This window comes from Callospermophilus lateralis, chromosome 9, assembly GCF_048772815.1.
Source record: "Callospermophilus lateralis isolate mCalLat2 chromosome 9, mCalLat2.hap1, whole genome shotgun sequence".
In the NCBI taxonomy this organism is placed as follows: Eukaryota; Metazoa; Chordata; class Mammalia; order Rodentia; family Sciuridae; genus Callospermophilus; species Callospermophilus lateralis.
In genome coordinates, this window is record NC_135313.1 from 21082452 (window position 1) to 21108232 (window position 25781).

Sequence of the window (25781 nt, forward strand, 5' to 3'; positions counted from 1 at the left end):
TTAGATCATTGGTTTTCATTGGACTTTTTCCACTCTTAAGAAGGCATCTGCAGAACTGTCCTTTCTCTCATAGTCTTGGATTCATCTAAGGAGACCTGGATTTGAGTCATCATATGGAAAAACACACTAGAAGGATCCCTCAATTGCTTACCCTTTTCCAATGGATGTTAAATTAGGGCCACTTTTATTTAAGATGCAGATGAGGCCCATTTACAAAGCTCTTTTGTTTTAAGGAAAATCTCCTACCAGAGGTGTGAGGAATACACAACCATATTTATCATTTCAGCTTGGCCATACCCCGAGTACAGTGAAGAAAATGTTAATCTTCAGTAGATGCTATTGAGTAAAAGTTATCTACTTTTCCTGGTGAGTTGTTAGGAAACAAAAACTCTGAAAATAGGTTGCCAAGGAGTCTAAATCTGGGAATATCTTCAAATGGCAGACACCTTGTCTGGTTGAGAGGGTTTTCCTCTGTAAGTTGTCCTGTCAGTGGGCCAGGAATAACTGTGGCTCCACACCAGTGGTAGACTTGCCCCACTTGGCTTTTACAATCCAATTACAGCTACTTTAGCATATTGAAATTGCACAGATCCTACCCCTAAAAATAAATTTTAAAAAGACTCACTTTATTGAGCACTTACAATGTACCACAAATCCTCTTATTTAAGCTGCATGATACCCTGCAAATGCTAATTTATCCATTCAACTCCTTTTACTGAACCTTATTTGGTACTGTACTAGATGGTGAGTGGTGGTCTCATCTAGTAAGGCAGAGAGAGCCCCTCAAATGTACTAAGTTTCAGTGAGGTGGATGTGCGATTCACAACTAAACTAAACAAACAGGTGTCACAACACAAAGAAATAGGAGAAGTCAGGAGAGCTGCTCTCAAGAAGTAATGTTTAAGCTGATTCCAAAGACAAGGAATCAGTCATGAAGCACAGGATGAGAAGAACCTTCCTGCTTGACTGATGGTAAAGCTAGTGCAAAGATCCAGAAGTGGGAAAAATCTCAGTATTTTTGAGAAGGCTAAAGAATACCTGTGCAGTTGTAGTGTAGATAGCAAGAAAGGAAGTGTTAAAAGATAAAGCATTATCTCTGTGTTTGGCACATAATTCAGCATCTATTGATAGATTAGTGTACTTGTCAGAAATTGAACCAATAAGATGATAGATAGATAGATACATAGATAGATAGATAGATGATTGATTTATTCTAGGAATTAGCTCACACAAAGTAGAGATTCAGAAGTCCCATAACATACTGTCTGAAATGTGGAGAACCAGGGAAGCTGGTGGTATATCTCTCAGTCTATGGCCGAGGGCTCAAGAATCTAAAGGAACTTTTGGTCCAAGTCCCAGATTCCAAAGGCCAGAGAATCTCGAGTTCTGATGTCCAAGAGCAGGAAAAGATGAGTGTCCCAGTTCTAGAAATGAGATCAAATTCAACTTCCTTCTTCTCACCTGCATTGCATAAGGGTGGATCTGCCTTATTCAATCCACTGATTCAAGTGCCAATCTCTTCTGGAAACATCCCCATAGACACACCCAGACATAATGCTTTGCCACGTATCTGGGTATCCCTAACCCAGTCTAATGGACACCTAAAATTAACTATCACAAGTGGGGAATGGTAATACCTAGAAATTAAACAATACTCCCAAGATTAGAAAACAAATAAGCCCCCTCCCCAGTCTCCTAGATCAGTTGTCTAACTGTGACGTGCTTTCTATAAAGCTATATTTAGCTATGTCTTTTTAGATTATATGGACAAGTCTGACATTATTTAAATTTGTAATCGATCCAGGTGTGGGCCTGTCAGCAGAGCAAAGCTTCCTAGTGGTCATTTTTTTGGAATTGCCAATGGATATCTTTTTGGGCAAGTTACCTGGGAAGGCTGCTCACCTTATGGAGCAGGATGGAATTTTCTATGCCTCTATAGAACTGAAGATTTTGTGGTCTGTGATTTTGTATTTTTGTACTCATCAAGCATGTCATGTGATAATTTGGGGGAACTAAAAGACATTCATGGGCAAGCCTTCATTGTTATCTAGGGATAGTATTTTTCTGCTTGAGCATGAACTTATGAATATATCCATAAATACAATCACACAGAAAAACCACACACTAATATTTTTTTGGTTGAGTTACAAATTTATGTGTTAGAAATAATCAACGTTACAATTAAAAAAATTAAAAAATAGGATTGAATTCCAAATTTATTCCTTATCATCAAAGACCCATTTCTGTTAGTGGAAGGTAGAAGAATACCTACAGAGTTAAGAGTAGGCCAGTCACTTTACAGATATTAATTTATTAAATCTTCTTAGTAGTCCTGTGCTGTGGTATTTAGAACATCTAGTTTAAAGTTGAAAATGGTATGGTTCCATGGGGCTGAATCACGTGCTCCTGATCACAGAGCTACACGTCACCAGTACCAGGAGGAGTGGACCCCAAGTCTCCTGCACCTCAGCCTCACCCTGCTGCTTTCCCCAAGAGGTCTAAAAAACATCTCCCCTCTTAGGGGACTCATTCAACTGATGGTGCAAATTTACACTCTCATATTTCAAAGCATTATCTCTTCTCTGGCTCATGCCTTATGAATTACAAATATTCCTGTAAGAGTCTGTTTTCAGACTCAAGGAGGAAATCATTTGAGTCTTTTATCTAAACTTTCACCCACGCCTTAAAATTAATTGCCCAGGACATGCCAACTTTCTCCTTTCATCAGCTGGAAGATGTAAGAAGGTCTCTTACTCAATGCTTTTTTAGTGGAAAGAGGGAAAAAAAAAAAAAAACATGACAAGCTAATTCTCCTTTCAACCAAATCATTTGAAGGACGTGTACCAATATATGGCTTTGATTCCTATATCAGAAATACAATGCTCTTCATTATATTTTCATGATGACAAGCACTGAAAAAATAATAACTTTCCTCTTCCCTGCTGTGAATCTGTAACTATATTTTGTGCAGCATGTTTAAGAGAGACACATGTGTAAGAAGAAAAAGAGTCGAAGGTTTTTTTTTTGTTTTTGTTTTTGTTTTTGCAATTTATCAATGTATGAAGTCTTGCATCTCAATTTTTTCCAGCAATTACAAGAAAGGCTTCTTGTTATGAATTATTGTTAGAAATATGTGTGGGCATGACCAAACTTGTGTGTGTTTATGTTTGTGTTTGGCTATAGGCCACCACTTGAACTTTAAGATCACAGATTTCCTGAGTTAAGTTGAAAACAAGCCTGAGGACCAGAAAAAATGGATATATTTATTATCCTCAGCTTATAATTAAGACGTACATAAGATTGGTCATATCAGAATATGGATGTTTTTGAAGTGAGCATCATTACAAGACTTGGCAATGTGGGTCTCAATCTATTGGAATATAATTTAAAAACAGATGTTCTATGTGGTACTTTGCTCTCATCCAATCACATGTTTCAGAAAGAAACGCCCATGTAGCTCACCCCCTCGTCCATGCTCCACCAGCATGGGCGATGCTGGGCCCTTTCCAGCATCTGTGTTCTCATGGAAAGGATGAGCTGCAGTATGAGGGTACCATGGAGGGCAGCAAGAGAGGAAAACCTACCCACATGTCTCCAGGCCCAAATGAATGTTTGTCATTGATCACTAGGGCCTCCAAGAAGAAGTGGTCCAGGAAAGGACCTTGCAAATGGAAGGGGGGAAAAGTAAAAGGGACAACTTTCACTAAATGCAAACCCAAATTCAGGCTATTCAATATTTAAATACAATGAAACGGACCTCTCCAATGAATGTAACTCAAAACCAAAGGCCAGGTGTTCTGCTAGTTTTAAAACCACAGTTGGAGGAGACTGAATAAGCTTTGATGTCATTGTGGAGAGAAGCCAGGTATAATACCATCTGTGGCTGGATGTGAAAAGCAATACCTAGCTGTCTAACCCAGAGTAAAACAAAGTATAATGGTGTCTTTGGGTCTCCTGACTTGCTGGGAAGAAGGAATCCCATGTGTAGTGCCTAATGCCTGTAGTCTCATGGCAATAATGGATAAAGAAAATTATAGACATTTAGTTTGGAAAAAGGCATCTCCCCATCATCTCCAATTCCTTTACAATATCCCCAGTTGGTGAGCATTTGGTTTCCTTAGGGAGCTGAGAGATCATGCTCAGCCTTCAAGAGGCAGAACTTTCTTTGTTGTTCACTTGCAATCACTGGAATGTTCTTCATTCATCTGAGTAAAAATACAATCCATGCATTGTTTCTAGTATTGATATCTGGAATCAGAAATTAAAATTTTACATATTTCTCTATAGGCTGCTTTATATTTGAATAGACCTATCATCTTTTCTTTAGTTTTTCCTTCTCCAAGCTAGACCATCTCACTTGATACAATTGAGCACTCTGTTGTAATGAAGTCAAAGGACACAAAAGGCCAAAGCTGCTCAGGACAGTATTTTTCCTTCATGTCTCCTAGGGAAAATTTTTAGAGGTAACCACACTGAATCTGGATCCTGTGTCTGAAAAGCGTAGGTTCTTCAGAAATTCAAGTAGTTTCAGCTCCCCAAGACTAGTGGTAGGGCCACAAAACAGGGGACCCAAGACCTCATCCCAGGACTCCTAAGAAAATAACAGACAACTGCCCTGGGGTGATGGAAGTATTCGATAGATGAAAAGAATACTCTGATCTTTTATAGCCTTTTTTTAGATGGAAGTTTAGGGACTATAAGAACTTCTAAAAACAGCCTATATCTTTCATCAATAACATATATATATGTATTATATATAATACATATATATATATTATATATGGATTAAAATGTCTCTCTTAAAACCCATTTTAGATAATACTTTCAATCTTTATCTATTGATAAATATATATATATAAATATTTATATATATATAAAGCATGTATATATATATATATATATATATATATATATATATATATATATATATATATAAAACATGCATATATATTAAGAATATATAAGCAAAAGAGAGGGACAGAGGAGAATTCCTTGCCAAAATAGGCATATAACTATCAAACAAAAACTTTAAACAAGGTACTTCAGAAACTTTATGATTCATCCATCAACGAATCTATTATCTGTCTATTGATCAGTTCTTCTATGTATTCACATGTGTACACAGTGTGTGTGTCTCTGTTCTGTTTCTTACTAGGACTATTTAGGCCTTGGGATACTTTTCTTGGAGGTAATAAACAAAAAACTGTTAGTTATATAATCTTGCCAAGTTATTGAGTTTTGGGGACTGGCTCATTTCACATGGTATTATCCAGGGGATTTAAGGGTTTGCATTTAACACCGAACATAACTGCCAGATCTAGAAACTATAATTCTACTCACTAAGCCTATTCACTAAAGCCTTCAGGCAAGTTTCCAATACCCAATATTTGCATAATTAATTTTTTAAATGATGTGTGCCTCTTTATTCCAGTTTGCATTCATTTTGTTAATTTCAATTTGGTTTTTTGGCCCATGAGGAATATTTTGAATTTTAATTTTAATACTTGTGGTATTAACTACATCAAGCTTTAAATTCTCTAAAAGTTAAACATGCATCTCCATTCAAATCATCCATAACAAGGGAAGGGCGGCATCCCAGATCACTTCATCAGAGCTCTTTCCCAGATTGGCACAGATTCACAATTTATTTCTTTTTGTGTTCAGGTTACAGTTAGCCTCTATGATAACCTAGAGAACTAGTGAGAAAGTTGACTTGTTTCTGAGTCACCTGAATATCTACTTGGAGGTTCTTAAGTTTCCACATACTCAGATTTGGATTTTTCCTCAATAGTCAATTGATTTTCAATAATAGTACCAATACAACCCAATGGAAAAGAATAGTGTTATCAAGAAATGGTGCTGAGACAACTTCACATCCATATTCAAAAGAATGAGTTGGAACCAGAGTCTCATCCCACATAAAAAAAATCAACAAAAATGGATCCGAGACCTAAGTATAAAAGCTAAGTCTATAAAACTCTTAGAATAAGTATGAATCTTTGTAACTATGGATTATAGAATAAATTCTTATACCAAAAGCATAAGTGACAAAAAAATTTTATACCAGAATGAGAAGTTATACTCTGTTTATTTATTTCTTTATTTTTTAGACTTTAGACTGTCCCATTTTTATTTATTTATATTTTGTCCTCATTTTTATGTAATTTTTAAATTTATATATGACAGCAGGATGCATTACGATTCTTATTACATATATAGAGCACAATTTTTCATATTATACTCCATTTATGTATGATGAGTCAAAATGCATTCTACTGTTATGTATAACTACTTAGAACAAATTAAAAATTGTTTTAAATTTTATTGGACTACATTAAAATTCAAAACTTATGCTGCATAAATATTCAGTATATACAAAGAATGCAAAAACTTAACACCAAAAAAATAACCCAATCAATAAATGGGCAAAGGAACTAAACAGATACTTCTCCAATTGTCAACAAACAAATTAAAAAAAATGTTCAACATCTCTAGCAATTAGGGAAATGCAAATTAAAACTACACTGAGAAATCGTCTCACTCCAGTCAGAATGGAAATTACCAAAAATACAAATAACTATAAATGTTGGCAAGGATGTGGGGAAAAGGTACACTCATACATTGTTGGTTGAACTGCAAATTAAGGCAACCACTCTGGAAAGCAGTATGGGGATTCCTTAAAAAACTAGAAATAGAACCTCCATATGATTCTGCTATCCAGCTCCTTGGCATATATTCAAAGGATATAAAATCAACATGCTATAGTGATGCAGCTTCATCAATGTTTATAGTAGCATAATTCACAATATCTAAGCCATGGAGGCAAACTAGGTGCCCTTCACCAGATGAATGAATAAAGAAAATGTGGTATATAGAAACAATGGATATTACTCAGCCATAAAGAATGATTTTATGGCATTTGCTGATAAATAGATGGAACTGGAGACTATCATGCAAAGTGAAATAAGCCAGTCCCAAAACCTCAAAGGTAGAATGTTTTCTCTAATATACGGAAGCTAATACAAAATAATGGGGAGGAGATTAAAAAAAGAGAATAGAAGAAAGATCAATGGAGTAGACAAAGGGGCATGAAGGGAAGGGAGGAGTAATGGGAAAGACAGTAGAATGGATGTGACCTAACTTTCTTGTGTACATCTATGAATATACTACAGTGAATCTCACCTTCAGGTACATCTACAAGATACTAATTAAAAAACAAACAAACAAACAAACAAACAAACAACAACTATAAGTAAATAGCAGAAAGACCAGTAGAATAGAGGGAAGGGAAAGGGGGAGGGAAGAGGAAAGGAGAAGGGGAAGTACTAGGGACTAAATCTGAACAAATTATATTCCATTATATGTTTTTATATTATGTCAAAATGAATCCTATTGTCATGTATAACTAAAAAGAACCAATAAAAACCCTTTTATGTTGCAAAGATACTATCAAGTGAAAAGACAACCCCCAGAATGCAGAAAATTTTTGAAAATCACATTGCAAATAATAATAATAATATTAATAATAATAATGAAGTGCTGCCACATGATCCTCCTTGGATGAACTTTGAAAATATTATCCCAAGTTAAAGAAGCCAGTCACAAAAGACAACACATAGCATGGTTCCTTCTATTCAAAATGTTCAGAATGGGCAAATCTACAGAGGTAAAGTAGATGAGTGGTTTCCTGGGTATAAGGAGGGTTGGATAGGAAATGACTAACAAAGGGATACTGGGTTTCCTTTGTGGATAATAAAATGTTCTAAAATTGATAGACCATGTTACATTAACCCAATTTTCCCTGTTAGGTTTGGTAGTCAAAGGAGTTGTGTAGACTTAACGCTTTATTTTTTCCATTAATAAGATTCTAGTATAATAAAAGTATCTTAAGGATGACATTTTTCTGCTTGGAAATAAATCCCATTCTAGATAATACTTTCATGAGTACTGAAAAAGAGCTGCAGACCCCACTTCATCAGAAAACAATTTTTTATGGCTTCCCTTGTTAACTGGAATATGCGTGGCCTGCAAAAAGCTGGCATGAGACTTGGACAGATGTAGGTGTAAGACTTGAATCTCTAGTGGCTGTCACATTTAGCTTCTGAAGTCACTTAGTAGGTGACATCAGTAGTAATGAACAACATTAAAACAGAACATAAATTTGCCTATAATGAGGTCATATGACGCTGACTGTTCTCAGAACTGCAGTCCCAGAAACCAGCTTCAAGAGAAAGAGTACCAGGGATGTTTCTCTTCTCTCGGCTTTTCTCTCTCTTTTTCATTCCTTGACTTTGCTGTATGGATCAATTGTAAACAAAGGAAGCAAACAAAGCAAAACAACAACAACAAAAAGCCCCAGCTACACAATGATAACTCTGCCTTAGGGAAAAGAGAACTTTGTAGGGTGGGGAGGGGCTAAATTGGCTTACAAGAGCCACTAATGCTCATCTTTTAACATTTGTGAGTTCAGTGAAGTCATTTGGTAGGTTGAGTGGTGGTGGGAAGATTTATACCACAAAAATTGGCAAATACCAGAAATTTGGCCTTAATATCCACTGGAACTCTAGCTGTTAAACTTTTCCTTGGCAGGTCTCTCAGAATTGGCCAACCAAGGTCAGGTAGAGCAACAGATGATGTATTGCCTCTGAATGTAAACTGCATGAAAGTCCTGCCCAAAGATACCATGATGAGAACTGGCTTAGGAAACTCTCACATCTGTGATGAGAACACTGACTTAGAGTCAGGGTTAAAAGGAGACAGGCCACCACTTTTGTAAACAATAATGAGATCCAATTTACATTCGAAGTGTACATTTTGGTAAAGTGGTTTGTTTGGGGATGTAATTGTAATAACCATTGCATTTGTTAAATATACTCGATTCCTTGATTTCTCAGGAACAACTTTCCATTCTCACTAAATTCTGGAATCCAGAATGTAGGTGTAAGACTTGACTCTCCAATGGCTGTCACCTTTAGCTTCAGAAGTCACTTAGTAGGTGACATCAATAGTAATGAATGACGTTAAAACAGAACAGAAATTTGCCTATAAATTTTAGCTTTTTTCTTTCGCTACACAGTGGCAGGCAGGACAATATCTAGCTAATACGATAGCTTTCCTTTTAAATCTTAGGTAAATAAATGATGCAATGTTTGGATTAATAGAAATGATTGAAATAGACATATAAAGTAAATATACTTCAAACAGATTCTTGGGAAGACTGAAATGGAATTAGGTCGAGGGCACATGCTTAGGCCTATGTATACTGTGGCCAAGAATTCCAATGGAAAAACCAACATCAGTAGAATTGGATTTTGTTCTTCCAAGTGCAAAGTCAGAAACAGCAGGATCTGCTCTCTGTGGACAAACAGCATCCAGAGGCTTCTCTCATGGAAAGGCAGTGTCTGTTTTAAGAAATCCTTTGAAGAAAAAGTATATAAACATGTGGGAACAGCATGGTACATACACTCCCTGGCTTAAAGAGTTGCCAGAGGAAGTAGGGAATCAAGCCCCTAAGACAGAAGCCATTCACTTGACTTGGCCAACAGAGCACCACCAATTCCAGACTCTCTGATGTTTAACACATCAACAAAATGGAAGGAAATACAGTGATGGCTGGAATCAATCTTGCCAGTTTCCTGCCATGAGATCAAAGGATACATTGCTGTACCTTTGCATATGAAAATGTTCAATTGGAGGGGAAAAAAATTGGAGGGTGGGGGTGATTTGAAAGTTCAGTGGAATCTTCCATGCAAATTTCTATTCTTATAATGTACCAGTAAGAAAGTTTATCAGGCACAATATTGCATCAGATCTCCTAAGCTAGGGGTTCTCAATCTTAAGGTCCTTGGATAGAATTCAGACTGTGAACTTGGATTGTAAAAACAGAAATCTTTATATTCACTAATCTCAAACTGAAATCATCATTTTCTTCAATTCTGAATTAAGTCAACAAACCACAGTGACTGTTACTATGATTCATCAGTGATAGAAATCACAGATGTTTTTATGTCAATTGCAGTAGTTGCAGATATCTTCAAATACCATTTACCCTCGTCACTAATTTGAAATTATGATAGTTGCTAAATTTGCCACTATGACTTATTATATAATTGTTAATAAAGACACACATATACTACTACATCAAAAATTGAATATTTTGAAAACTATATTTCAACATAATTGGCTTCCTTTGGGAATCTATGAAATCCTGTGCATTTTATTTTAAGTCTTTAAAAACATTATTGTGGGAAGAGATCCACACTTGGGTCCACTAGATGACTAAGGACCTCAATGGTGCAGGAGCGACAGAGGTGAAGAGCTCTGGGCAATCCATCTTCCCTGAAGACCGTGCTTTCCTGGATGTTGGAAAGGAGAGAGGGCAAGTCCTGCCACACCCAATTCAGTTATAATCTTGTTTAAAGATGAAAGATAAAAGTGATCTATACAATATGTCCACCCTGAAAAGAGAGAAAAACAGTCTGAATTCCCAAAGAGGCGTGTGGAGGGATATAGAAAGATCATTTCCAAGCGTGGAACCTCTCCTTTAGGACAGATGCTATGACCCTGGGTCACAGAGTGTGTGCGGGGATGCAGGCAGGGAGCATGAATCATGCCAGGCCACAGCTGCACACAGGAAGTCAGAGCATCTCCGTGGTGTGTTGACTCTGCTATTACTGTACCTTCTTGTGTGATCTTGGACAAGGGACACAACCTCGGATGAGTTAGCTTTCCCATTTTCCTGGCCACACATTCCGTTCAGCTGGCTGTGCAGAAGTCCCAAGACAAACAGCTCATTGAAAGAGAGACAGCAATTTTTCAAAGGAAAGACAAAGCCAAGGTTTTGCTGCCAGGCTTTGGGTGTGGGCTCCACTCCCAGCTCAGCTCCTACCTGTTGTCCTACATCCATCCCTGGTTTCACTCTTAGCTCAATTTTCCATTCGCTGTCCACTGTCAGCAGCAATGGGAGAATCTCCTTCAAAAAGCCATCCTGTGTGTGCCACTAAAGGAAGGGACGCTTGTCTTTGCTGTCCTCAGGCCTCCTGTACCACTCTTTTTCTCAGTGGGATGAAACATGCCATGAGACCACCCATTAACGCTGGCATGCAGCTCTGTGCTCCTAAACCCAAAAGGCCTAAGCACCTCCTTAGAAAGGAAAAATTCCCACTCACTCCCCAGGAAATGGATACCTCACAATTGTCAATTTGTAATTGTGAGGCACAATGGGTGACTTGTCATCTACCAGTGCAAAAGAGTTTTGATTCTTATAACTAATAAAAAATTATTGTAGAAGTGAAAATCCAAAATTATATGAAGAGTATTCGCTAGAATTCCCATGGGTCTGCGGTGTTTCAGAAGCAACTGCAAACCTGCTCCAATACCACTTTAAGTCTTTGTCTTTTGATGATTAATTGAAATTTGGCAAAGGTTAAAGTTGCAAGCAAATAAGATGAAGTTGGGTGATGGGATTTCAGGGCAGGAATAAACCATGACAAACCAGAATCCTTACAGACAACTCTAGAATTACATAACATTGTAAACTACCAAGCATTTCTATTACTGAAGCTGGTTTTGATGAACTTTCTGAGTGAAACAACTTAAGGTAACTTTAAAATAAAGTTACCGTATTGAATTAAAAGAGAGAGACTTCCTTAACAACTGCAAGGTCGTGACAATGACAATATCTGTTGCCTCAAGGAAAGAGAAAATTTAGGTTATTTATCAGGTTTCCTGTAATGCCAATCGGACACTTAGATTGTTGTTAAATAATTAATTAAGTTAAATTTGGAATCTTTGAGAATGACCTCTGAAATTATTAACCAAATAACAATCCTTCTATGCATTGACCACTTTCAAAAACTTGGCTTGGAGATTTATCCTGGAAGAATCTTGGTCATTCTATTTTACAATGTGTGTTTCAGCAGGGCTAAAGTGATATTTCTGTAAACCTACTCCCCAAACATTTACATTTCTTTTCCATTTTCAGATATAAAGCCCTTTTTTTCATCAAGCTAATTTTTATTAATTGAATTTCCACCTGCAGGCAATCACAAGAAAAAAAAATGTAAGTATGAACACAGGTGGTAAGGCCCTTTGAACCACAGCAAAGCAAAGAAAGAAAGGCCTGTATCAGAAAAACAAGGGTTATTAAGACTTCGTGCCTGCCCCTAATGACTTCTGAATGTGTTTGTACCTAGCTGTGTGGGACCCACACTGACTTACTGACTGTGTACCCAGCTATACTTCTTAAACCCTTGCCCACTCCTCTTTTATGTTGAAAGTAAACCTTTCTGCATCAGGTAACTAAAAGTATCAGGCAGGCAGCCAAGTCAAAGGGATGGTTTATCCCAGTCATCAGCAGATGGACATCAAGCAATTGGAAAAAGGCCACTGCCCATGTAGTCACCCTGCCTGGCTTCAAGAGTCTGAATTATATCTCCTAGTCACAGGCCAAAGCGAAGAACAACATGACTCTTAGGCAGAAAGTAGGCATCGCCTCTGCTCTTCTGCCAACCCACCGCAGAGCCGAGACTTCCAGGTGGTTAGTTGGCAGTGCCTGGACCACTCTGAAGGTGGCAAGGCACGGATAACAGTGGCCCCACATAAAGGAGATGTCAGGTCCTCTTGGCAGGCCATAGAGCTCTCACTGTGGAGAATCCACTGTCCCCTTGGTATTGGGTTAAATTGTCATCAGTTTGGGCATCAATGGATCCCAAGGTCACATTCCTTGGACTATTTATCTTATTTCACTTCTGAAATCCAGTTATTTTGAATTAAAAGGAAACATGTTTGTGTTCTACACAAATTTAGTTTCTGGAAAGTTTCAGATTGCATAAACTCCTCCCCAAATATAACAACTTATATTCATACATTTTTTTTTCTTCAATCACCTGAAGTGTAGAACTTTTTTTTTTTCTAATTCTTTATTTAGAAATAGTGCGTTTAATGGGCACTTTAATCTACCTGTTTTGCATTCATTTAGATTCATTGCTCTCAACACATCAAAACAGAATCTGGTGAGAGTCTTAAAATCAAGGAAACATTTACATGTTTAACATTTTTTTTTAGGCTTGAATTAAGTCATGCCAAAGGTAAACTAATTCACCTATTAAGGCTTTATTTACTTCAGAAGGAAGTGAAATCTCGTATTTGCTCATCTTGGTTCAGAAATTGTTTATTCTCTTCAAGCAAAGAACACTCACGCCCATCAATAAGTGTGCTACCAAACACATAAGCACATTATGAACTGATCCCAGAGAAAAGAGAAGTCTTGGAAAATGATTGAAGTTCAATTACACAGGGAATTATTTTCCTTGAACAAGAACATATAACAAATCTACAGAAGTGGCTTTCCTTCCTTTCAAGACAAACTGAACAAACATTACCACTGAGGGTTTAGTTACAATGCACAGAATATTGGAGTTGCTGTGATAAGCTGAATTTCCTAATTGTTTAACAGTTCCAAATCAAAATTTCAGTTTGCTTTGCTGAAAACCTTTCTGAAACACATTTTTCTACTTTCATAAGAAGGGATTTTTTTTTTTTTTTTTATTCTCCATTTTGAAAAAAATAAGAGGTGTTTCTCTGGGAACTCTCTCCAAATCTTCACAGAACAATTAAATTAAGTAATTTGAATTTATTTCTTCATTGTGCATATTTTCAAACACACAAATATATACTACATTGAAGTACATAAGTACAAATGCATATAAATCTATAGATTGTAAAAAACATAAATTTTGTCAATATAAAATTACAATAAATATGAATAACAGAGGAATCTTCATTTAACTCACTGAGATTTAACAGTTAACAGCGTTCAGCCATTGAATCTCATCTGTGTCCAGCATCTCCAATTTTATCCTCCAGTATTTAAAGAAAATCTCAGCCATCATCTTAGCCTATTAATCGGTATGTATGTATCTATCACTATTAAGAACTTCCTTTTCTAAAGCATAATCAAAATACCAACATTATGCTAAAAATAATGATTCTTTAAAGTCATCTAAGTGTATATTTATAATTACAAAATTGTCTTTTTATTGACATTTGCATCAGGTATCTAAGGCAAGGTCACACCTTGCATTTCACCTATGTGTCATTAAGTATCTTGTTTTGTTTTTGGTACCAGGGATTGAACTCAGGGGTACTCGACCACTAAGCCACATCCCCAGTACTATTTTGTTTTTTATTTATTTTTGTGGTGCTGGGGATTGAACCCAGGGCCTATGAATTTGAAGCAAGACTCTACAAATGTGGTATATATACACAATGGAATATTACTCAGCATTAAAAGGGAATAAAATTATGGCATTTGCAGGTAAATGGATGGAGTTGGAGAATACAATCCTAAACCAAGTAGGACATTTCCAAAAAACCAAATGCCGAATGTTTTGTCTGATATAATAATGCTGATTCATAATGGGGATGGGGGGGCAGCATGGGAGGAATAGAGGAACTTTAGATAGGGCAAAGGGGTGGGGAGGGGAAGTGGGGACACATGAGTAAGAAAGACACGGTAGAATGAATGGTGTGACTCTACTTTGTGTACAACCAGAAAAATTGTGCTGTATTTGTGTAATATGAATTGAATTGCATTCTGCTATCATATATAACAAATTAGAATAAATTTTTAAAAATCAATCAATAAAAAGAATCTTATCTGTAGTACTTTCTCTTTTTTTTTTTTTTTTTTACTTTGACCATGCTGTTAACAGGTAAACTGAGGATAAAATTTTTAAAGAATGTGTTTGAATAAACAGCAATTCATGGATCGAATAGCTCCAAACTAGGTGGAATGAGGACTCCCCTGAAGGGACCCCAGGGGAAGGCTTTCACAGGGCAAACAGAGAAGCAAAGCAAAGCAAATACTGATTTTAGTTACAGTTATACAGTCGCCTTATTTGATCTATCTTGCTGGAAAGTCCTCAGTTATATGTTAGTTGGCGGCTTCTGATTGATTAACATTAAGTTTCATTTTTCTTTAAACTTAAGTATTTACAAAAAATAACTCAAGGTACTTTTCACTTGTGCTTGCAAATTGATCAAGGTGAAGGTCACTTCAAAGACCTACTTGGCTTTATCTGCCAAGGTATTCCTCACTCCTGGTTTCCATTTAAATTTATTTTAATAATACTATTTATTTATTTTAAAAAGGGAAGGGGGAGGGATTGTGGGTCCTACAGATTTTCCCACATTCTCTAGGTTCCTATCTATGTTCTCATGAAGTCATTTAATATGTTCCCATATCCCCATTTCCAGTAACTGGTAATTGGTTCTAGATGCACATTCAGTTTTATAGGTTGTGCTGTTTACTTCCTGCTGTATTACATCAGAAGGAACGGCATGTCTGAACATCCTTTTAATGATGTTAACAATATCAATGGCTTCAGGAGTTAACTCCATTCATCTTGTATTCCTTCAACTTTTTACCTAATCCTTTTGAGAACTCTAGATAATCATTATTGCCTCAATTCATTATTTCCTTAGTACCTGAAAAAATTGTGATTGTCTGAATTTCTTATTTATTCTGCCTTTGTTGGGTGAAATTCTAAAAAAAGAATTTTTCCTTATCAACCATTTGGTTATCCTGAAATTCAGTGGGTACAAGAAAGAAGAATTGCTGATTTTCTCCCTTTTTATCGATAGCCATTTTCAGAAAGAATTAGTATTCTTTCTTCTTTAGCTCTCTTTTCTATTTCAATGACCCAAAATTTACACTTTTTAAATGGAAAAAGTATAAAAAATAAAGCAAGAAACCATAAATAATTGCTCCATAAATACAAATCTTACAACTGAAAGCAGTGGTGATTTTCCAGCATAGAATGATCCTCAATCCAAGTCTTAGAAATATCACTAAATTATGGTACTCATGGGAGTTTTCTCATACACACCTAAGGGTCTGAAAAAATAAATTATTACTTTATCAAAGCTACTCTTTACAGAAAAATCTCTTTCAGAAGTGAAAGTGATCACTGGTTGTCCACTTACCTTTATTGAATCTGGCCATCTATTAAGAGTATTCACAAGCAATATCACTGAAGTTAAATTTAAAATTTTGTTTGCCTGTTTAAAATTAGTTCAATAGTTCTGTACTAGAAAAACTGCTTCAGTTGGCCCCCAAACCTTTACACTTTATCCAGAGGATGAAGATTTATTTATTCTTTAAAAATCAATACATCAAGGTAGGAGACTCATTTTGTTTCATCTTTTTCTGCTGAAAAGATTAGTCAGTTCTGAGAATTTGAAGTTAACATGTCTTTGCAATGGCTGTGTAGTACAATTAATGTTTTCAAGAGCAGAGTATTCAGAAAAGTGGAGACTCAGGAGGGAAAGTGGATTTTTTTCCCCAAAAATGTTATATAAAATAAGTTTAGCATAATCATTCTCAATAATGTTGTTAGTTTGTTAGAACGTCCACAGCTAGGGTTTTTTTCCAATTAAAAAAAAAAACTCATTAAAAGCACAAAAGATCCTTAGATGACCATTTTTAGAGGATTTCTTTCTTTAATTTTCAAATTTGCTTTTGGATTAGCTGTCCTATAAACTAGGCACATTATCCACACCAAAAAGAAGCGATCTTGACAATCTTGTATGTAACTGATAGGCAAGAGGGAATATTTTCAGGCAGCAGTCATAATTTTTCCTTGACTGCTAACATCTGCTTGCTAAAGCCCGCACACATCCCCAGAGGACTGGGGTTTGTAAACATTGCTTGATGATGACATACTGAATATTATGAAAATGCGTGTCTCACTCCACACCCAAAACCCTCTAAAGAACATTTCATATTTTCAGACTGTGGTCAGCAGGCTTTGGGGGGAATTATTTGTAGTTTCTTAGCTGAAAGTTAAATAGATTCTTTATTAAAAATAAATTCCTGAGTTATGCTGGCAGGAAACAAGATACAAGATCAATTTCGAAGTAAAATGTTATAGAAATAGTTGCTTCTTACATCTCCCTATAAGAATTGCTGCAAATTACAGAGCAGATTATTTGTTGAAATAGGCATATAAATAGCCAGAAAGGTATTTCTTTGGCTTTTGCAGACATCAAGACACCAAACCAAAAAAATAAAAATAAATAAATAAAGACACCAAACCACTTTTAGGAATCAAAAATAAAATTCACACTTTTGGCAATTCTCAGTACTTAAGTAACATTCTTTTTAGCAACATAGAATCTAGAATTTAATGAAAAAAAACTTGTAATACTTCTATGAGAGTGAAATTTAAATGCAGAATGAATATCTGAAATAAAAAATTATTAGGTTTACAGTATCAGTACTTTTCACTGACTAAAGTCAATGGGTCTACGACAAGCAGGGGACGCATGATAGGAGAAGAAATTTTACTGCATCCCCAAACAGACTTTCTCTATAATCCAGTACTTATAAAAGCCATTGGTATTCATAAAAATATACTATGTACATATGGAGCTTCTTAAATGTGAAATTGTATGCTCCCAAATCAAGTGAAAATACTGAACCAACTTTCTATGGAAATGAATAAATAATGAAGAGGAAAAATGAGATTTTCATAAGAAGCAGAGGCATATATGCATCCCTGTGCTGTCTGCCTCTTGTTACTTTGAATATAGTCACTAAGGAAGAAGGATGTCATGAAAGACTTTGGAAAACTTATTCAACATTTGGACATAAATCATAAGATGCAACTACTGAAGGATGATAATAAAAAGAAATTTATGGTATATTTAAGTGAAAATGATAATGAATTTCTCTGGTCCTCGCACATTTTCTGATCAACAGTTTTCTGCTTTTCTTATAATTAAACTCGTTAAGTGATATAAATTAATTAATGGGTATTTATTGAATTACCTTAAATCATCATAATTTCTCCAGAAGATAATTGTTTTTATTTTTGCCCATCCAAAGTTAAATTTATCAAAACTAATTGCACAGTCGTTTTAAAGAAAAAAAAATCTCTTCCTGTTATTCTTTGTTGTTGATTGTTTTTGCAGTTTCTGGGGAATGAACTCCCAGCCCTTTTTAAATATTATTTTCTATTTTGAGATGGGGGTCTCAGTGGTCAGCCTGAAATATATCATATACATAAAAATATATATAAATATATCATACACACACACACACACACACACACACACGTGCAAAGTACTTGTGGAAGTCTTTGCTAAAGTCTAAAACATGCCGCTAGAATATAAACTCCATATGAGCAAGGGCATTATTGTGTTCGGTGAAATATCACCAGCATCAAAAAATAGTACGCAAGAAATGCAAAGCAGTCCTTTTGTGCACATAAGTAATAGGAAACAAAATGGTCTTCTTTTTTTTTTTTCCCATACATGATTTAATTAATCTTTTTAATTGGAAAAATAGCTTTTATTGACTAGAAGAAATTTGAATGAAGTTTAAGAGATTCAGGAATGACATTGGTAAGTAGTACTTAATTAAACTACTGAGTATACTTTGGCAGGGAGTGTGTGAAATGAGACTAGATATTCTATCTCAACTGTTTGCAGATCAGGGCTAGCTTCCTGGGCTTGTAGTCTGTGCAAAGTACTAGGCCTCCGCTTAGAAGGACGCTTGCTTGGCTCAATGCTCTGTTCCATAGTGTTGAATTCCTTCTTTAGGAGAAAAGGGGGTCCTAAATTTTTGCTTGTACTAGACCCTGAAAATAATGGAGCTAGTCCTGCTGCAGACAGATTCTATAATGGTTAAGTCAGCAAAAGAAACATGCTTATATGGATGACCATTAGCCAAACACAAAGAAGATAGATTAGGAAGGTTAACTGTAAGCCTGCACACTTGGAAATTTTCAACAAAGAGCAAATAATATCAACCTGCCTTGTTTCTTTAGATTTTCATTATATCCCTATCAAAAAACATTTTAGTTGCCCAAATCATAATTGAATTCTAAAGTTCTAGTGCTTTCTTAAGAAGGGCAAGTTTTTTTTTTCTATTTTTAATTTTTTTTTTGACATATCATCTTCCATACATTTGATTCAAATGGGTCATGAAAGAAGGGCAAGTTTTTAATAAATACCTTGTTTATTTTTAAAAAAAAGAAGGGCAAGTTTTATTTTTACAGTTCTTAAGAATAATTCACCCACTCTTAAAATATCCTAATTTTTCTTGGAAGTCACTCTTCGTAATACAGAAATCATATGGCTCAAGAGAACTGTAAAGTCAGCTTCTTTAAGAAAATGAAAGTCACATCCTGGGGATTTACAGGTCCCTAAGGTGAGGGCTATAGAGGGACTGTAATGTAGTGTGGATGTTTCAGATACATTGCCAGCCAAGCACTGGTGTCCTACTTCCTGCACACTAGATGATTCACAGAAAATGTCCTGCAGTCCATTAAGACATGCCATCTGCTGGGAGTGGGGTTCTTTATAGTTCAGGTTTTACCTAGGAAGGCATATTACCAGTTCTCATACTTAATCTTAGAGACATTTACAATGCAATAGGTTGGAGTTGAACATACATCTTTACCCTCCTGTTCCCAAGGAGGAAAGTTGGACAAGTTTATTTTGCTTTGTAGCAAAAGAGCCCATAGTATATTTGAACTCATTCCTTGGGTCACGAGTACAGTTCAAGGAGATTATAAGTCATGTTTAATATTATTGTTTACATAATGTGTTTGAACACCCAAAACCATCCCAGAAAGAAGAAAAAGCATTAGACTAGTCCCAAAATGTACTAGTATTACTTCAATTAAAACTAGATCCTATATATTGGTAAAAAGTAGATTTTAGAAGCAATTTCATCAAATCCATAAACTTTGCCTTGGGTTTGGTTTTGGACATGACTTCCCGGAAATAAACATTGCCCATATACTCTAGTTGGACAACTTTATTTTCATTCTTTCCTTTATTATACACTTACAATAGATCTTTATTGCTAATTACAACTCCTGAAAATTGAGGGACGCATATGTGTGCAAATCCTTCCTGGGGACTTTCTCTCTCTCTCTCTCTCTCTCTCTCTCTCTCTCTATATATATATATATATATATATATATATATATATATATATAGCATTTCATTTAATTCTTATAACATTCTGTAAAACCTGGTCATCAGTTCAAGCTCCTATCCCCTACCTCAGACTGGCTTCTGTAATTGGACTTTAAACTTACTATAAGTTTCCTGTATGGAACTTCTGTAGGAGAAAAAGTGAGCACTCTACAGGCAGATGAATAGCATGACTCAAGAAAACAGGTAGAGAAAAGTTTAGTAGTTAAGGAGGAATGAAGGCTTGATATGGTTGGGTTATAAAGAATACGGTGAAAAGTAGAGGAAAAGAAGACCAAAGAACTGCTAGGACCAGATCATTAAGCCAGTAAATAAATAATTCCAATGGTACGATATGGTAACCATGGAAAGAATTTATAATAGAGGAGGGGCCCCACTGAATCTGTGCTTTAGACAGGTCGCTCTGTCTAAATAAGTAGAGATGGATGGTGAATGGAGAAAAGGCAAAAATGATGGGAAGACAAAGGAAAAAGTATCACAAATGGGTACCAGCCAAGCCAGAGGTTAGTGGGGAGACAGCAGGGAGACCTGGTGGGTATGGAGGAAGAATATTACAGGCAGAAAGAACAGTACGTGCAAATGCTTTGTGGCAGAAACACATTGGGCATTCTAGAAGATTCCTAAGGAATCCGTTTTGACTGCACCATTGGAAATGAGGAAAGAATGCAGGAGATGATGACGGAGAGATATGATCTCCAGAGTCAAAGTATGTAGACCACGTAAACCTCCATAAGGATATTTGATTTTACTCTTAACGTGCTTGAGGAAGCCATTGGAGGTTTGGAGGCAATAGATTGAGGTGTTCAAACCTAAGACTTTAAGCATCACTTTTGCCACTATGGCCGAGAATTGGCTAAAGGCAGGAGTAAGTCAGGAGATCAATTAAGGTTAATAGAGCATTCCAGGAGGAGCACAATCGTTGATGGCTTAGACAAGGTTGTAGTAGGGGAAGTCATAGAAGGGTCTAGAAGACAGAATTTGGTGGTGTGTTAGATAATGGAATGTGAGAGAAAAAGAGCCGAGGATGACTTTACGAGTGAACAGGTATCACTGGACAGTGGTCAGACCATGATGCAAATGCAAAAGGTGGTGTAAAGGCAAGACTTAAGAGTGTAACTTCCATGAATAGTTGCTTATAAGTGCTGGATGAAAGAGTGAGTGCAGAAGCGAGGCGTGAAAGCTGATTCTCACCTCTGTCTTAATTGTAAGAATGTGCCTAGTACCAGTCAAGGAATGAATAAGAGCCCCAAATCTTTCTTCGTCAGGGGGCCCCAGAACCTTCTTTCCTCTGCTTCACGTTTCCTGGAGAGCATATACCCACTGGTCCTTGAAGTAGCAGCCAAACCCCAGTGTCCCCACCACCTTGTGTAGAACGGTGCTGACTTACTCCACTGTGCCAAGTTCTAACACTTGACTTTGAAATACTAGATCCTTCTGGAGAGGCTTACATTTTTACCAGAATAAGCTGTGTTGTCAAACTATTTTTGTCTTCATTTTCTTAAAATAGATGGGTACAAATGTATTAAAATAAGGTTTGGTCATGTTTTAGCTTTATATTCAGTCCCACACATGGACTTCAGTGGAAAGTGGTTTTTTAAAACTCACAGAAAGAGGCTTTTGTTACAAGTTTAAATTGGCCTTTTTTCATCACCAGCAGATCAGAGCTCTGTGTTGCAGCCAGTATCCAGCTGTGCAGGTTTTCAACAGCTGGAATTATAAGCGCCATTCTATGAAAATGAGTTCATTACAATTTAGTTTGTGCTGACGCTCAATAAATCCATGAAGTGCTTCCCTAGGATGGAAAAGAATTTCATAAAGCATTTTTAAAAGTAACTTTAATTTTGGCAGTATTAAATTCTAAATATCTTTTTGCAATCCACCCTTTATTTTGAAGCTAAGTCTCAAAGCACAGAAAATTCTACATACTAATATACCCATCTGTATATGCTAAAAAAATAGCCAGCAGTATTTGGTGTATTAAATATGTAACATTAAAATGAAAATTTAAACCAATATTATATTAAAATTTAAACCAATATTATATTATAAAAGAAAGAAATAACAAAGCTATATAATAATAATCACAATGGCTATATTTTTAATCACAGTAGTTAGTTATAGTTTAAGCTTGTCAGACACTATGCTATCAAATGCTTCATTCTTCAAACCATGCATCTTAAATCACACAGAGAAATGAAAAAGTTATACAGTTAGTTACAGTTTTTGTTTGTTTGCTTGTTGTTTTTTTCCTAACTTTCACTCTGGTATTTATATTTCTGTGGTGAGATCAAATCTCACCCTTGGGTTGATTTCAGAGAAATCAACTTACTTCGGAGAAAGTGTTCTTAGCATTAAAATTACAGTAAAGTAACTTATGATATAAAGCTACTTGGAAGGGTGGGGAGAAACCCTGGTTGAAAAATACATAGGAAACAGGAAAAAGAATGAAGAATCAATCTTGGTGTAAATTTAAGTAGATCTTAGTATTTCTAGTTGGATATTTGTGTCAGTTTTAGAAATATGAGGGAATAAAAGAATGGAGTCAATTTACTAAGCCTTACAGTTTAAAACTCTCCATTTCTCAGTCAAAATATTTTCAATGTGCCTCTTTTATATCCCTTTGATGTGAATTCCAAAAATATTTAATGGAGATGCAGCTGACCCATAATTAAAACAATAATGACTGTGAAACTCAACCTCTAAAGTATTTTTAGTGTGAATTTCCCTCTGTGAACAAACACCATAGAAAATCACAAATAACATAGTTTGATTTTGATTGGCTGAGATTGTTCTAATCAGCTCAGACTCCAATGTGTTTGACCAATGTCCAAACCTTCCATTCATTATTAAATCACAGAACGCCTCTTTAGCAAATCTAGTCACTTGAGGATATAACCTTGAAATGAATACCACTTTTGTAAATGCCACTTAAGAGGATCCTCTAAAATCCAGAGTAAGGTGCCACACTGGCCTTCTTGTTAGATTTTTTTTTTCCCTCAAAGCTGATTTCCTTAGAGGGAGGGGAAGAGTGTTGTCTGGCATCAAAACCAAAGAGATTCCTGGGGTTTTAATCCCAAACTCTACCTCTTACCACATTCAACCTGTAAATTTCCTCTGTGTAAGATTTCACAGCTCAGAAAAAATGTCTTTACTCATTTGTGCCTTGAAGATGATAGAATTCTGCTGTGCAGAGACAGCACCTTAGACATGAGAAGGAAGGGGATTCTTTACACAGTTTTGACCACTCTGGCTCACTGGCCAGCTACATCCCTAAAAAAAAAAAAAAAGACATTATTAATATTATGATTTAATTCCAGTTTTCATATTGCAAACATACCATCTATTCCTGGGACATTTTGTTCTGATTTCAGTACCTGACTGCTATGTGATTCAAAGAAAGAGCCTTATTATTACCTTATTTTATTCTTGGTTTATTAAAACATCTGCCCTGCTTTTTGTGAGATGAGGTAAAATTTAGACCTCCTTAGAGAAAGCAGAATGCAACAATGCAGAGATACAAGGGCAATACTCACCGCTGTTATGTTGCCTCTGACGGTACCTTCCAGATGTTTTAGGGGAGGTAGGAGAAATTCCCAGACACTGAAAGCTCTTACAGTGCAGCTGTACTAGTTTAGATTATGATAACACAGCAGAAAAATTTCCTGCTAATCACCACCTGCTGAGATTATGGGCTTGATAATCAAACAATATATTTCATTTGGCCTGTATGCAGCCATTCAAAGAAAAAAATATTACAGAAAAATCCATTAATCTCAGGTTTAAAGGAAATCTTTCTGTTTGCAATGTGAAACACATTCACTTTCCAAAATAGGGCATGATCTTCTTGGAATACTTGGCATCTTAAATCAGTTTCAAAAGATTTTCAGAGACATAAAATTCTCAGCTAATGGTTTGCAGTTCTCATCTGTATTCCTTGAACTTGTTTTATAACCTGGTAGGAGACCCCTTAATGTGTGAAATGTAGAAGATATATGGGAGAAGCCTACAAATCCATTCCAATAACAAAATCCATTCTTTTCATTAATGAATAGTAGCTATTAATTAAACACATATTTATTGCCAGAAATAGAAAAAGCTCTTGGACTTGGAAGGGATTTAAGGGGGATGGGATATGACATGATTATAGATATATTTTTAAAGCTCATTTAGTAGAGGAAACTGCTGGGGGGAGAAAGAAATTAATGAGAAATAGAAAAATCATTGAGGCAGTCATTGTAGAAGTCTCAATGAAAGATGCTCATGGCTTAGGCTGGATACATAAAATTCCATCTCAAAACATTTAGGAAAGCTTGATTTTTCTTTGAGATAAATTAGAGCTTGGGGACACTTGAAGAAATATGGAAAACTTGAAGGACAATAAGGAAACAGAAAGACCATCCTGCAGTCACCACTCTGGGAAGTTGAAGGATTAGGGAGAATGATGCCTATTTTTCAGTTTTTGCTGAAGCTGGCACTGTGGTTACCACCCTACCAAGAGAAGAGGAACTTGCTATCTTGACAAAAATTGCAACCAACATTTTTGATTAAAGAACACTGCCTTTATTTTGATTGAACAAGTTTTCATTTTATTTCAGTCTTGTCTTTGATCTGACTTCTGTCGGAACCTTTCCTTCACAAGAGGCTTTGAATATTACAGGAGGCAACATCTGTAATTTAAAACAAAGTGGTCTGGTTTGGGCTAGCAATTACTTCAGAGTGGGTTTCAATAAGAGGACTAAACCTATGGTAAATGTTCCATGACTACCATGCCTTTCTTTTCTGGCCTTTCCCTAATGCCATCCCTAATCCAAGTTTAAGTCAAAGCCATAGAAACCAAAATTATTCATAGATATTAAATAAATCCATGATAATGCAAGCTCTGTGAGGGATTTTTACCTTGTTTTCTTTTTCTTTCATACAGAAACTAGAACAATAGTCATGGAAGAATGAGGAAATAAATGTCAATTCAAAAATATTGACATAATTTCAAATAGTTCACCTTTCATTCAACATCTAGTGCGTACTAGATGGAACTGTCTTCTTCTTACCCTGGTATTACAACCCTCCTCAGCATAGCCATGACATATTTTATATATTCTAGCCAAACTATATTATTCCTGACTCTTCCTCCACAAAATAATTTTGATTTTTTTGTTTGCCTACCTTTTCTTATTTTGTTTCCTTATTAAAGAATTGTGCTTTTCATTTCCCATCTCTCACTGCTTGCTCTTACCTCTAAGTTTTGCTTCCCTTCAGTACCATCTCAAAAACAAGCTCTTCCAGGAAGACTTTCCAGCAAGCTTCTCACTCCTCCTCCCACAAACCTAAGGCACATTGTCATTTATTGAAACTATCTTTTATGAAAATTATTTATGTGTTCTTTCTGTCCTGTTATGTAATTCATTATTTGCTAAGGAAAACAAAAACCACTCTAGATACATTAAATAAAGGGAATTGAATAGAGGGGATTTATTATATAACTTGTAAGAAAGCAGACAAAACCAGAATGTTTAATGAGGCAAAGGAGAGAGTAGCAATAGCAGAAATGTGATGTCACAGTTGGGGCTGGTTGCCAGAATCCAGAACCATCCAGCCCGATCCATTGCCGGGGCTAACAGGAAGCCTCTGGGATCATGGGTGGACAGCTGTCTAGCAGAAGCTGTAGCAGTAGAGGAGGAGACACAGTTGCAACCAAAATTTGCACCCAATCACGTCCAGCTCTTTCCCCCTGGATTAGGTCTCCAGTGCCTTTCATTAGCCAAACTCACCAG